The sequence below is a fragment of the Chanodichthys erythropterus genome, chromosome 10, assembly GCF_024489055.1.
Source record: "Chanodichthys erythropterus isolate Z2021 chromosome 10, ASM2448905v1, whole genome shotgun sequence".
NCBI lineage: Eukaryota > Metazoa > Chordata > Actinopteri > Cypriniformes > Xenocyprididae > Chanodichthys > Chanodichthys erythropterus.
In genome coordinates, this window is record NC_090230.1 from 46455045 (window position 1) to 46470514 (window position 15470).

Below are 15470 nucleotides of genomic sequence, written 5' to 3' on the forward strand. Positions count from 1 at the left end.
AATACTCCAGGCAGACTGCTGAGAAGATTAATACTACTCACCACATTCATTAACTCATAATCCCTTCCTCATTGAAAGTCTGTTTTGTAAAAAGTAATGGGGCATTTTGGATTGCAGCTTATTTGATTTTTAAAATCATGCAGAAAGACAATTTTCTTATACAGTAGCCAGTATTTGGAGATCATTATATACAGTTCCCTCCATAAGTATTGGGACATTAAAGACAAAATTGCTCTGTTTGCTGCGGAGTCTACAAATCTGTAAATATGATTAAAACATGAAGCCAAAAGTGCAGAATGTGACATTTTACTATAGGCTGTTTCAACACATAGACCCACGTTTTACCAATTCAAACAGCTCTTTTAGGGCCGGTTCACAGAGAATGCGTTTTTCCTGTTAAAATCCATTTCCATTTCCTGATCGATGGAACAAAAAAAAAAAAAGTTAAAAGTTTTTTTAAAAGTTGAACTTCTTTTAACTTCAGCCCCACATTTTTAGAACACTGTCGTGTGCGAGAAGCTGCAAATGATATGGGATCTGAGCGCAATGGTTATAAAGACATCCGTTTTCATGAGAAATCGAATTCCCCCCAGGAATCAGGTCTCCTTTAGGACCCAGACGGTAATGCCTGATCAAAAGTTGTGAAGTCTTGACTAATAATGACCTTTTTTACTATTGTATGATGTTTATCACATAAAGTGCTCAAACAACATGCTTTATGTATTGCATATTGGAAGCAAAAACATACCTAATATAATATAAACTAAGCTAGCAGGCTAATTAGGTAGATCTATGCTATGCTAGTACATAAGCTAACTAAAAAAACAGTAGGTGCGTCCCAATTCGCGTACTTATACACTATTCTATGATGTTTTTAAGTATAAATATTGCAAGTAGTGTGTTCACATTGAAAATTCCAAAAAGAAAAAGCCAGATACCCGGTTGATGCACTAAATTAACGGAAAAAACAAAGTGTGGAATGTTGGACACTTCATGCACTCAACTGTCGCAGCTTTAATTACATAGTGGAGGGGAAGGGGCTGATGTTAAATGACAAAATTAACCTTATACAATTCACGCACTACATGGATGAGTACATAGTGCATAAGTACAAAGTGTATAAGTGCATTTGCGACGCAACTAGTAAGAACGAGAAATGCTTGATTTCACAACCTATAGCTTCAGTTATATACTAGTAGATGAACCATGTAATTTAAAGGGTTAGTTCACCCAAAAATGAAAATTCTGTCATTTATTACTCACCCTCATGCCGTTCCACACCTGTAAGACCTTCGTTAATCTTCAGAACACAAATTAAGATATTTTTGTTGAAATCCGGTGGCTCAGCGAGGCCTCCATAGCCAGCAATGATATTTCCTCTCCCAGGATCCATTTATGTACTAAAAACATATGGTGGTTCAATATTAATATTATAAAGCGACGAGAATATTTTTGGTGCGCCAAAAAAACAAAATAACGACTTATACAGTGATGGCCGATTTCAAAACACTGCTTCAGGAAGCTTCGGAGCACAAATGAATCAGTGTATCGAATCATGATTTGGATTGTGTGTCAAACTGCTAAACTGCTGAAATCACGTGACTTTGGCGCTCCGAACCACTGATTCGACACATTGATTCGACACGATCGGATTTCAACAAAAATATCTTAATTTGCGTTCCGAAGATTAACGAAGGTCTTACGGGTGTGGAACGACTAAAGGTGAGTAATAAATGACAGAATTTTCAGTTTTGGGTGAACTAACCCTTTAAAAGACTTTAAGTAAGCAATAAATAGGCTGTGCTGTATCAGCCTATAAAACGGTTACTACACAGTACAAATAGTAAAGCCTGAAATATTTTTCAATGCAACTTTCATGAAGTAAACTTTTACTAAAAGCCTTCCTTCCGCCGGAAAAAAATAGTCCCTGACCGTGAACAGCAACAGAAGTTACATTATTACGCCATTAGATGGCGGCAAAGACTGTCTTTATGAGTGTGTCAGTCAGTAGCGAAGATTTTTATATTGAAAAGGCTGAATTATAGTGAACACGGAACAAGACGCAACTGACAAATGCTTTGACTAGCGCTGTCAGTCACAGGAAAACCCTCTAACTTTTAAAAGGACAGGATAATACATCGGACATTTAAACATTTTTTATTATGAACAAAGGACTGACCTGAAGGAAAATGCTAACTATGCCGGTAATAAACTCACTCACTCTATCTCTTTCTCACAATACTCTTCTACATAATACAGTCAGCTTCAATGAACAATATCAATTGAGAACATACAGTTTACTTTGCTAAGGGTTTCGTGTAGTGATACACATACCCGTTGGGTGAGTGGTCATAGCTGTGTTTTATCATGAATAATATGATTTACACGGTATATAAATCATAATGTGATTTCTCACCACTGTATCCACCTTTTTTCAGTTAAGAATGGGTGCCATGACGGGTATGAAAGTGAGGCTGTAAGGGATAGACTTACCGTATTTTCAATGGCATCCGCTTTTAATAAAAAAAAGCTAAATCTCCTTATAATTTTCCACAGCTCGTTTTCTGAAGTTTTTTGGTCTACTTACATTTCTTGGATATTTTTGCAGTGTTTCATCAGCAGAACAATCCAAAAACACATTTAATAAAAGTACAACTCACTAAAGAGATGTATGTCTAGCCCTCACAGCCTCGCTGTCATTCCCATTAAAAATCAAAGATGGCGCTGCTGTGAATAAGGTCTAGCGCAATGGAAACTAGTGCAGTGGAATGGAAAAACACGTTTGGTGTGAACGGCCCCTTAGAGTTTCAACCCTGTATCTACTGTGAGCATAAGTATTGGGGCAATTTAACTTAAAGCAAATGTACAAGTTTAAAAGCTAGTATTTGGTTGCAAATCCCTTGCATGCAATCCCAGCAGTGAGTTTGCAACCATAGACATCACCAAACTTTTGGCTTCATCCTTTGAAATGCTTTTTCAAGTCTTTAATGCAGCCATTTGCTTGTTTCGGGGAGTTTCTGCCTTTAGTCTCCTCTTCAGCCGGTGAAATGCATGCCATGTTCAGTAGGATTTAAATCTAAAGATTGACTTGGCCAATGTAAGACCTTCCATTTCTTTCCCCTGATAAACTTGATTGAGTTGGCAGTTTGCTTTGGGTCATTGTCCTGTTGCAATATGAAGCGCTTCTCAATGAGTCTGGTGGCATTTTCTTGAACATTAGTAGCCAAGATGGTTTTATACATCCCGCCATGATTCATTTAGTCATCAATAAAGATGAGTGAACCTGTTCCAGAGGCAGCCATGCATGCCCATGCCATGACACTACCTCCAACACGCATGCTATACTGATGAGGTTGTATGCTGTGGATCATTTACAGTTCCTTTTTTTCTCCACACTTCTGCTTTCCAATCACTTTGATAAAAGTTAATCTTCATCTCATCTGTGCATAAAACTCTGTTCCAGAACTCTATAGGCTCATCTTTTCCTGGCCTAATCTGGCCTTTCTACTTTTGGTACTTTAGGTTTGCATCTTGCTGTGTATCCTCTGTAATTCTGCTGTGGAAGTCTCCTGCAAACAGTAGATTGTGAAACCATCACCCCAGCATTCTGGAGGTTGTTGGTGATTTTACTGAAATTTATTTTAGGGTTCTTTTACACAGCTTTTACGATTCATCTGTCATCAACTGATGTTGTTTTTCTCGGCCGACCTGGTTGATGTTGATTGCTGAAGTCGCCGGTGGTCTCTTTCTTTTTCTTGACATTCTGAACTGTTGATTTGACTATGCCTAACGTTTGTGCTATAGCTCTAATTGATTTCCCCTTTTCTTTTAGCATCGAAGTCAGCTCCCTCGTCTTCATCCTGGCTTATGTGTTTTGTCACCATATATAATGTTATATGGATATAACTGATACTACACATTCGCTGCTTTTAATGTGTGAACAATTAATGCACCAGGACACAGTTGATCACTAGAAACACCTGTAAGCCAATTGTCCCAATAGAGGGATGAAACTCTAAAAGTGCTGTTCTTCTTAGGGGCTGTTTACACAACACCGTTTGGCCATTCATTTACAATGCAAACTTTTGAAAATGGATTTCAAAGTGCATGTTTTTGATAACGATAACGATACCGCTATTGTCTCCGTGTAAACTGCAAAAACGAGAATTTGAGAAAGCGGTGGTTCATGTGCATGTAGAAATGTTTTTCTATATTTTACTACAAGTGACAACCAATTACTGATCGGGCATGAATAATACATTGTTTTTGTGAATTTTTGTGAAAAATATAATATATAATAATAAAATACTTAATTGCACCAGGTAACAAAATATCAAAACATGTGGCATTTATATTAAAGCAATCACAGTTGCTTATTTAAAAAAACAAACAATCTGAAAGTTTGTTAGACATTAAGTTATTTTTAAAAGTATATATAGTCTGTTTAAAATTAAGACACTGACATGTTGTTAAACATTAGTGAAACATGCTTATTGGGATTTTTAAAAATGTTCATTTTGATCTCTTTGAATCTGTTCACCAAAACGATTAGTTTAGTGACCCTTTCAGATTGCACATCATAATGTCCGTAAGTGTTGACAAGTTTGTTTTTGTGTTATGAACAACTCATTGAATTATTCATTCAGCCGATTCATTAAATATCACAGAGTCATTTGGGTCATTCCTACAGTTTGGTGGATTTTATGTCCCCTTTAATCAATACTGCATATTTTACATAAAATATTAATCAACTTTAATGCCACATGGATTTCCATGCATAGGTGTACCCCAATTAACAAAAATTCATAATAATTAGAATAACAGGCAAACTCCCATGTCTCCAATTATGTTTTTTAACTTCACTTTGAGACAAAGTTTACATAATATATATTTCTAAATTGGCAATTTTAAGTTTTAAATAGATACATGTACTGTGTATAAATTGACTTATTCTCTTTGAAATAAAATACAGTTTATTGTGATGCATATATTTTAATGTGAAAATAATATAATATGTATATGTCCCTCAAACTCCAGGCCACACTGTTACATTGGTGCTAATTGCCCTTTAAAATCTTAAATCACATGACTTGCTAGAAGTGACATCAATTCTTAGAGGGAAAGCAACTACAAGAACAAAGTATAAATTATAAACTTTTCTCTAACATTGTTATGACTTATCTAGTTGCATAAAACATAACATGTCCATCCTGTTGTACAAAATTATACTGTATATGAAAATTTGTTTATTTTGTAAAACAGATTTTATATATTTATTAAAATTCTTCTTAGATGTTAATCTTCTGCTAGCATGTTGTTCTTTCCTAGTTAGCCTTCATTTGCTTAAATTGTCCACCCTGTTACACACTGCACTGTAAATATGTCATGTAACAGGGTGGACAACTTCCATAATATGAATGTGAAATGTAAAATATTTGGTCAGGATTACATGGTTATACTAGCCTGAGCTTGACCAGTGTGTTTTTATGATAGACAGATATTTTCTCCTTCTTTGACAAGACTAAAAAATGATGGAATTTTAACAATGTTTTCAGCAAACCTGCTCATTCCAAAATCAACCAAACTGTAGGAATGACCCTTTAGGGAAAAACACTTTCAGGTACTAGTTCCTTCTATAAAAATATTGAAAAATATTGTGAACGAATCAAATCCAAACGCTTTCAATCATGGCTCACCTCATCACTGCTAAATATTCGATCAGCGCTCTGCGGCTCATTCATCTTGGAGACATCCAAATTCATTTTTTCTCTCTTTTAATTAAACTTTCTTCCTATTAGACATGTCTGGAGGGCAAGGCCCAAGAGTGCCAAACAGAACAGAATGGGACACATTATGTCCTCTCTCATTCACTTGTGTTCTCTCTAATTACAGGAAAGAGCTGACTACACCACCTCTGCTCTATATGGACTATATGCAGAATCCCCTGAAATGCAAACCAAACTGCAGACAGTTCTTGTTCTCTCATAATGTTTTGGATGCAGAGTTGCAGACTGACTGAGTCAAGACAGTTTAGCTGTCTTATGATCCCTCTGCGACCTAAACTGAGTTAAATATTACACATTACTGCTGTGTGGTCTTCATAAACCTGCAACATAACCATAAAATCTGGGACAGAATGTCACCCCCTATGACTTTGTCTGGTGCCATAGAGTGGAAGTAGAGGCCAAGGCAGACAGAAATGAGCTTACTGGAGCCAGTGAGTCACTAGACCAGCCAATATAGGGCATTATCTCCGGCTGTGACACTGTCCTTGTGTTTTATGGGAAAAAACAGGTCTTTTCTTGGTCATTTGGGTCTGGTTGTAGTCTCGCTGTCTCTGTTTCACAGTTGTGGACATAAGCTGGTTTTGCTTCATGACCAAGATTTTTCACTGGACATTAGCCTAAATGGTGGCAACTGAACACTGACTGTACAACAAATTTGAAACATTACAAACATTTTAATTTTACAAAAAGTCATAACTTGTGCAAATCAGTAGGAAATTTCTGAATGTGGCTTCATTTTTTCATCAAAATATAAATATGATTAAATATTAGTGCTGTCAAATGGATAAACATGATTAAAGGATTAGTTCACTTTCAAATGAACCCCAAGCTTTACTCACCCCAAGCCATCCTAGGTGTGTATGACTTTCTTCTTTCTGATGAGGACACAAAATTTAGGAGAAATATTAATAAATATACTGACGCATCCGAGCTTTATAATGGCAGTGAGCGGGATCAACGAGTGGAAAGTGCATCCATCCACATCCATCCATCATAAACGTACTTCACATGACTCCTGGGGTTAATAAAGGCCTTTTGAAGCGAAGCGATGTGTAAAAAAATATCCATATATAAGTATAATATGTATATAAATATGAATATATATTTATGTATATTCTAACCTTACTCTTGTACTAAATGCAGAGCAAACTGACCTCAGAGCTGTTGTAATTCTCAACAGGCAGCCTGGATTGGACAGATGTGCTCTCTAGCTCTGATGGGGTGTGCAGGCATATACTGTACAGTCTGTACCTCATTTAACATGAATCTATATTCTATATTGAGAACTGGCTGCTCTTGATTCACTCTAGTCCGTTGAGAGTCCACTCTGGGGTCTATTTCAAATGTCCCACTTATTGATGGAAGGAGGTGAGCTAGTCTTGCCTAAAGATAATGGCAGACCTGTCATTTGAACAAAATGGCATGCAATGAACCTTGCAACTTTTTATGCAAAACATATTAACGCATAATTTCTTTTTTTACTGGACTAACAAAGGATTTATAATCTTTGAATAGTATTTTGAAGGGCTTATTTAGCGCTGTTGGATCTCATTCAGGAAAACAGAAACACGTCACATACCTGAGCAGTGAAGAATTCAGTCTTGTGTTCTGAGCACTTGACTGATGTCACCACACATCCTCCTCCAGCGCTGCGCTTTAAGTGTTTTGAGTGACATACATTTAGAAGGCTGTCAAACGCTTGTCACTTCAGACAGCAGAGACAAAATGTGTTCATTGTTTCCTGAAATACTCCTGAGAGTTGATCCAATAACAGGCACAACCTGCATACAGCATCATGACACCGTCTATTATCTTTAAACAGAAAACTAAACTACGGTACTTTCTACAATAGGGATGACTCACCGACCTTATTAGATTGACACATTTACAGATTGTACATTTTGACGTTTTATGAAGAAATTATGAATAGCACTTGCCCATGCATGCAAATCTTATTGCCACATGCTAAGGTGTTTTGAGTGGTTGCCAGGGCATTGCAATGTGGTTGTTAAGGTTTTGAGAGTGTTTTGGGGCACCTTGTAATGTGGATGCTAGGGTATCTATGTGGTTGCTAGGGTGTTCTGCGTGGTTGCTAGGGTTGCTATGTGGTTGCTAGAATTTTCTGAGTGGTTGCTAAGGTTTCTATTTGGTTGCTAGGATGTTCTGGATGGATGTTCGGGTTGCTATGCAGTTGCTAGTGTGTTCTGAGTAGTTGTTAGGGTTGCTATACGGTTGCTAGGATGTTCTGAGTGGATGCTAGGGTTGCTGTGCAGTTGCTAGGATGTTTTGAATGGTTGCTAAGGTTGCTATGTGGTTGTAAGGATGTTCTGGGTGAGTGCTGGGGCTGTTATGCACTTGCTAGGGTGTATTGAATGGTTGCTAGGGTTGCCATGCAGTTCTTAGGGTGTTCTAAATGGTTGCTAGAGTTGCTATGCAATTGTTAGGATGTTCTGAGTGGTTGCTAGGGTGTTCTGAGTGATTGGTAGAGTAACTATGCAGTTGTTAAGGTTTTCTGAGTGGTTGCTATATGGTTGCTAGGATGTACTAGGTGGATGCTAGGGTTGCTATGCAGTTGCTAGGGTGTTCTGAGTGGTTGCTAGGGTTGCTGTACAGTTGTTAGGATGGTCTGAGTGGTTTCTAGGTTTACTATGCTGTTGCTAGGGTGTTCTGAGTGATTGCTAGTGTTACTGTGTGGATGCTAGGGTTTTATCAATGGTTGCTAGGATGTTCTGGGTAGATGCTAGGGCTCTTATACACTTGTTAGGATGTTTTGACCTACTTTAATTATAGACTTTAAAGGGATGTGACAACATTTATTTTTACTGTACCCACCAACAAATACATTTTTAAAATATAACAGTTATAATATTAGTATATTATATTATATATTATAATTACATTTTTTATAATGTTAGTCATTACAAATTCTGTTAAAGACCCTGATAATGGTTTTTCATTCTAAGAAGCTGAATGAATGAATCTCTTTTTATTTATTTATTTATTTATTTATTTTTTTTTAAAAGAAGGCATTTTAAAGGCATCAGCCCTGCTCACACTCACCCACTAACTAGGTCAGTGTTTTGTCTTGCTAATAATACCAGTCAAAGTGGTTTTGCTCTTTTAGCTACAGACATGAGAAGCAGTCTGAGAAAAGAAAGGAATGGACAATATCTGTCTTTTTGAACACCCTAACTCACACAGGTTTCATATGTCTGGATATAGAAGTGACAAAGCATTTGATTAGAAGTAAATGAGCTCTTGTGTCTGTTATGATTTAAACACAACAAAATCCAATGATCATTTATCACATTCTTAAGAAGATGGCTGTGTTTAGAATGGAAGAGAACTGCATACTGGACAGTATATATTACACACTGCCTATTGTATAGACATATAGAAATGTACACTGTAAAAAAAAATCCTGTTGTTTCTATGGAAAAATACCGGCAGCTGTGGTTACCAGAACAATACTGTAAAAATGACATCAAACCGTAAACATACTTACGGAGTTACATGTGAATTTTACATTTTAAATATGTATATTTAACATTGGATTTCAGTAATATTAACATCATTGTTACACACTGTAAAAAAAAAATCCCAGTAAAATTTACGGTAAAATAACGTATTTCATTAACTGATATAATGTTAATTTACCAACCTAATGAAGTACTAATGTCTGTTTTGTATCTTTATAATACACTGACAGTCACCAAACACAATGGTGATGAGAGTCACATGATGAATCAAAGTTCATCACAAGCAGCTTTTCCACAAGCTGAGGAGGATAATACTAATATATAGAAGGTGCACACAGTTTCATTCACACACACACTAAACACCATCATGGTAACATGCATGAAATTTTAAAAATGCAATAAACATTAATTTAACAACATTAGATGTAACATAAAACCCTAATGTACATAACTGATTAGAAAAAAATGAGAAAAACTAAGAAGAATGTCAAATGTGAAGTGCAGGGAATTGTGGGAATGTCACTTTACGGTTTTTCACTGTAAATTTTACAATGAATTGTTATTTTTCACTTTCAAAAACTGTGAATTTAACGGTATTTTACCGTAAAATTACATTAAATGTACAGTTAGATCTATTACAGTTATTCACTGTATATAGTACGGAAACTTTCTGTAAACCAATTGACAGTTTTTCACCGCAGCATTTTTACAGTCTTTTACTGTTAAAATCACGGTCATTTTGTACAGTGTAGTACATACTGCATGCTGTAAAAATAGTATGAATATTGTGATGGAATGTTATTCTAAACGCATCTGATATTTTTCTATACAGTTTCTTACACACAAATTTGCTCAACCTCGTGCAAAAGTGCCATTTTCTCATGTTTGGTGTGACATTGACTGATAAGATCAAGACATGAGATGAACTAATAGATATACGGTGAACTGTATCCAGCTGGATATGTTCTTTTTCTGTAAGTTTTAATCTTTTATCTCTCTCTATCTCTCTTTCTGTCACAATATTTCTTCTGCCTGTGTGCCTATAGGGTTAGAATAGCTGTACAGACTACCAGATGGATGGCACTCCAGATATAAATGTACCTCAAGACGTGAGAAAGACATTTTAGAAACTGCAGATTCCATGAACATATTGCCATTTTCATAAGCAGTACATCTCTACAGTATATTTTAACATATTTTATATATATAGTAGTATTATTTTTAACAGCATCAGCTATTATTATTAGGGGTCAAGCACCAAAGCACCTATTGCATCCGTTGGCCTTCTTCTTCTGATACTTCCACTCTGGAAGTCTCTGGCAGCCCTTAGAACCACTTCCAGGAAAGTTATGAAATCTGACACACTGATAGAAACCAGTCTAAACTGTCACCATAGCAAATTTGGAGTCTCTAACTCAATCTCTTTAGCGCCACCAACTGTCCAAACTTGTACTTATATTTATGCTAATAACTTTTGAACCGTAAAAGCTAGAAAATAATTTTTTCCTCTGTTTCCTTTGATGTCATTTTCTGTCAAAAAAAACTCCTTCACGAAAATTGAACCATATCATCTTCAGACCATGCCAACAAAAAGTTGTGGAATTCGGGTTGATTTGTCAAACCGTTTTCGAAAAATGTGCAAACGAATTTTACATAACGCTTGCGAAAAAATAGATGTAAGGCTCTATCTCCTCAATGCTTTATCGTATTCAGACCAAACTTAGTCCATGTCATCACAAGCATAACCTGACATTACATGCAGCATTTCGGCACAACGCCACCTACTGGTCCGGAGATATGAAAAATGTCCCATATCGGTCATTTTAGGTGTCGGCCAGTTTGAATTTTGGAGTAAAATGCTGTATTTTATGAACGTATGAATGTATCATTACGAAACTCAATATGGGTCATCGGCATGATGCCCTGAAGGAGTCTGAGAAGTTTCAGACCAGCGCCACCCTGTGCTTATAACTGGATGTGGTTGACTTATTTTCACAGGAGTCATTTCTTTGGATTCCTGAATCCTTGCTGAGTCTAACAATACCAAAAATGCTAGGTTATGCCTTATACAGTTGTGGCCAGAATTATTAGACCCCTTCATAAATATGATCAAAGATGACTCTAAAAATAAATCTGCATTGTTTATCCTTTTGATCTTTAATTCATAAAATTAGCAAAAATCTAACCTTTCATTTGAAGGAAAAGAATTGAAAGTGGGGGAAATAACATTAAGAAATAAATGTTTTTCTCCAAAACACGTTGCCCACAATTATTAGCACCCCTAGAATTTTTTATGAGTAAAATATCTCTGAAGTATATTTGCATTCATATTTAAATTTTTTTTTAGCTCACCGGGGTGATCATGAACATGAAATTGTCCAGCCAGGACTTCCTGTTACACAGGAGTATAAACATGAGGAAACACAAAGGCCAAATTCCCTTAATCATTCATCACAATGAAAAAAACAAAGAATATAGTTCTGATGCGCAGAAAAAGATTGTTGAGCTTCAAAAAATAGAGAGTAGCTGTAAGAAAATACCTAAAACATTGAAAATCCCCATTTCCACTATCAGGGCAATAATTAAGAAGTTCCAATCAACTAAAGATGTTACAAATCTGCCTGGAAGAGAACGTGTTTTTAAATAATCCTAATGCACGGTGAGGAGGAAAGTTTGAGTGGCCAAAGACTCTCTAAGGATCACAGCTGGACAATTGCAGAGATTAGTTGAGTCTTGAATCTCAGAAAGCCTAAAAAAAATTATCAAACTGCACCTACATCACCACAAGTTGTTCAGGAGGGTTTCAAGAAAAGTCCTCTGCTCTTATCCAGAAACAAACTCCAGCATATTCAGTTGTCAGACAAGACTAGAACTTCAAACGGGACTGGCTTCTACGGTCAGATGAAACTAAAATAAGAGCTTTTTGGCAGCAAACCCACCAGATGGGTTTGGTGCACACATGGATAAAAAGTGCCCCATGTCCACGGGTAAATATAATGCTGGATCTTTAATGTTGTGGGCCTATTTTTCTGCTGGAGGTCCTGGACATCTTGTTCAGATACATGGCATCATGGATTCTATCAAATACCAACAGATAAAAAATCAAAACCTGTCCGCTTCTGCTAGAAATCTTATAATGGGCTGTGGTTAGATCATCCGTTGGGACAATGATCCAAAACAAACATCAAAACCAGCACAAAAATGTGTCACTGAACACAAAATGAAGCTTCTGCCATGACCATCCCAGTCCCCTGACCTGAACCCTAAAGAAAATGAGTGGAGGGAACTGAAGAGAAGAAGCACCAACATGGAGCTGGGAATCTGAAGGATCTGGAGAGATTCTGTATGAAGGAATGGTCTCTGATCTCTTCTCAGGTGTTCTCCAAACTCATCAGGCGTCATAGAAGAAGACTCGGAGCTGTTATCTTGGCAAAAGGAGGTTACAAAAAGTATTGAATAAAAGGGTGCTAATAATTGTGGGCAACATGTTTTGGAGAAAAACATTTATTTCATAATGTTATTTCCCCCCCACTTTCAATTCTTTTCCTTCAATGAAAGGTTAGATTTTTTGCTAATTTTATCAATTAAAGATCAAAAGGACAAACAATGCAGATTTATTTTTAGAGTCATCTTTGATCATATTTATGAAGGGGTCTAATAATTCTGGCCACAACTGTAGTTAGTGCAATGTTGTGATTTAGCATTTAAACAACATTCGTGAATATCTTCGTTAGTCCAATCAAGACAAAACCATCATAGGAAAATCAGAAACATAGGTCATTGACTAAATGCTCATGGCCAAATATCAACATTTTGATAGTAACTGGCAAAAAAAATACAGATAATAAAAATAAAAAGTCAGGTGTGGGTAATTTTTATGTGTTCATACATATAAATGTCTATAATAATAAAATAATAATAATAATACAAATAACAATAATAATGACAAAAGTGTTGTTGCTCAAGAAGTAAAAGTCATTTTAGAAACTGCAGTGTTCATGAACATACTGTTATTTTTAAATGTGAGATATCTCTTTAGTATATTTTACACATATTTCTTAATATAATAATAATAATAATAAATTATTATTATTATATGTTGGATATCTCTATACAGTATATTTTATTTGATTATAAGTATTATTGTTTGTTTGTTTTATTATCTTATTTAGTGAAATGTTTTATTTTATTTGTTATTTAATTATGTTCTTTTTTTATCTACACACAAAACTTGCATTTTAAATCAATTCACGATTTTCTACATTCTAGTGCCATGGTATCATTGTTTTTTTGTTTTGTTTTGCCATCATAATGCCATGTTTTTTTTAAGGACAAACCATAGCAGTGCAATATTTTGGACGTATTATGGCAGTACCATCGTAATCCTCGAAGTGTACATCATGTACTGTACATAGTACCACCACAGTATGAGGAAAATAAGAAAGCAAGAGCGATTTCTATCTCTATAAGTCTGAACAATGCAAAGTATGTGAGTGGGAGGATGTTTATGTGTGCTCATCTCCGTCTAACTGTGTGTGTGTGTGTGTGTGTGAATGTGTGTGTGTCTATATGAGAGAGAGAGAGAGAATCAGTGGCTGTGTCAGGCTGTGTGGGTGTCTGTGTGTGGGATGCTCTCTCCAGCACAGCTAATGTGAAGTGTTCGGAGAGCGCAAGAGAAGCGCATAGAGCTTTTAATAAACATAGGTAGCCATGCAAATGTCCACTCCCCCATAAACGCCACATTTAAAGCTCTTCTATTCTATTTCAATGGCACCACCTGAACGGCAATTATGTCATTAAGCATCTTGTTTGATCTAAAAACGTCCTCTTGGCTTCCTGCGCAGGATGTGCAAAACCCCCTTCCAACTCAATTTTCTGCTTTCATCTTTATCTTCTGCGTATCTGTGAGAGTTGCAGAAGTCGACAAAGGCACGGGGATGTTTCAGCAAATTAATAAGACTGTTTAATTAGACTGTTTTTGATAAAGTGCTGATGAGGAATCTGCTCCTGATGCAGCTGGTATCTGTCACAGTTAGAGAGGAGTAACACCCTCACTCTCTCCGTCACATGCACTCGTTTTCTCTCACCCACTAGCCTGCTCATTCGCTCACCCGCTGGAATCCGAGACTTATTACGAGCAGTCTGCCTCCAAAGCTAGTTCCTGTGCATAAATTATTTTAGCATGCTTATATTCTGCTGTTGAAATCACTGTAAAAATGAAGAGAACAATATGCATGGCTTTTTTTTTTTTTGTTGAATTAATACTTAATTATTTTAAGTAGCCTGGACTCAAAGGATTAGTTCACTTTCAAATGAAAATTACACTAAGCTCTACTCACCCTCAAGCCATCCTAGGTGTATATGACTTTCTTCTTTCTGATGAACACAATCAGAGATCATAATCCATCCATCCAACACAATCCATCCATCATAAAAATATACTCCACATGGCTCCGGGGGTTAAAGGCCTTCTGAAGCGAAGCAATGTTTTGTATATATATAAAAATATATATATATATATATATCCATATTTAACAAGTTATGAATTAAAATATCTAGCTTCCGCCAGACCACTTTCCGTATTCGACTTACGAAGAAAGTGTAAACTGGCGTAGCATCAGTTAATTTTTTTCCGTAAGTTGAATAAGGAAGGCGTTGGACGTAGTGTAAGCTTTTTGAACTGTGAGAGTTTTACACTTTCTTCGTAAGTTGAATACGGAAGGCGGTTTGCCGGAACCTAGATATTTTACTTCACAACTTGTTAAATATGGATATTTTTCTTACACAAATGCATCGCTTAAATTCAGAAGGCCTTTATTACCCCCCCCAAGCCGTGTGGAGTATGTTCATGATGGATGAATTTCTTCAGCTCATACTCGTTGATCCTCGCTCACTGCTATTATAAAGCTTGGATGCGTCAGGATTTTTATTAATTTTTAATAAAAGATTGTGTTCATCAGAAAGAAGAAAGTCATACACACCTAGGATGGCTTGAGGGTGAGTAAATCTTGGGGTAATTTTCATTTGAAAGTGAACTAATCCTTTAAAAGTTTTCATGACTTACACTGTCATCATTATTACAATTTAACAGTTTAGAAGATGAGGATTTCCTCAGCATCACCTTAAAAAGAGCTATATGCAAATGATTACACTTTTTTTTTATTATTTAATATTATTTTATCTCATATTTACTAGGAGAAATGTA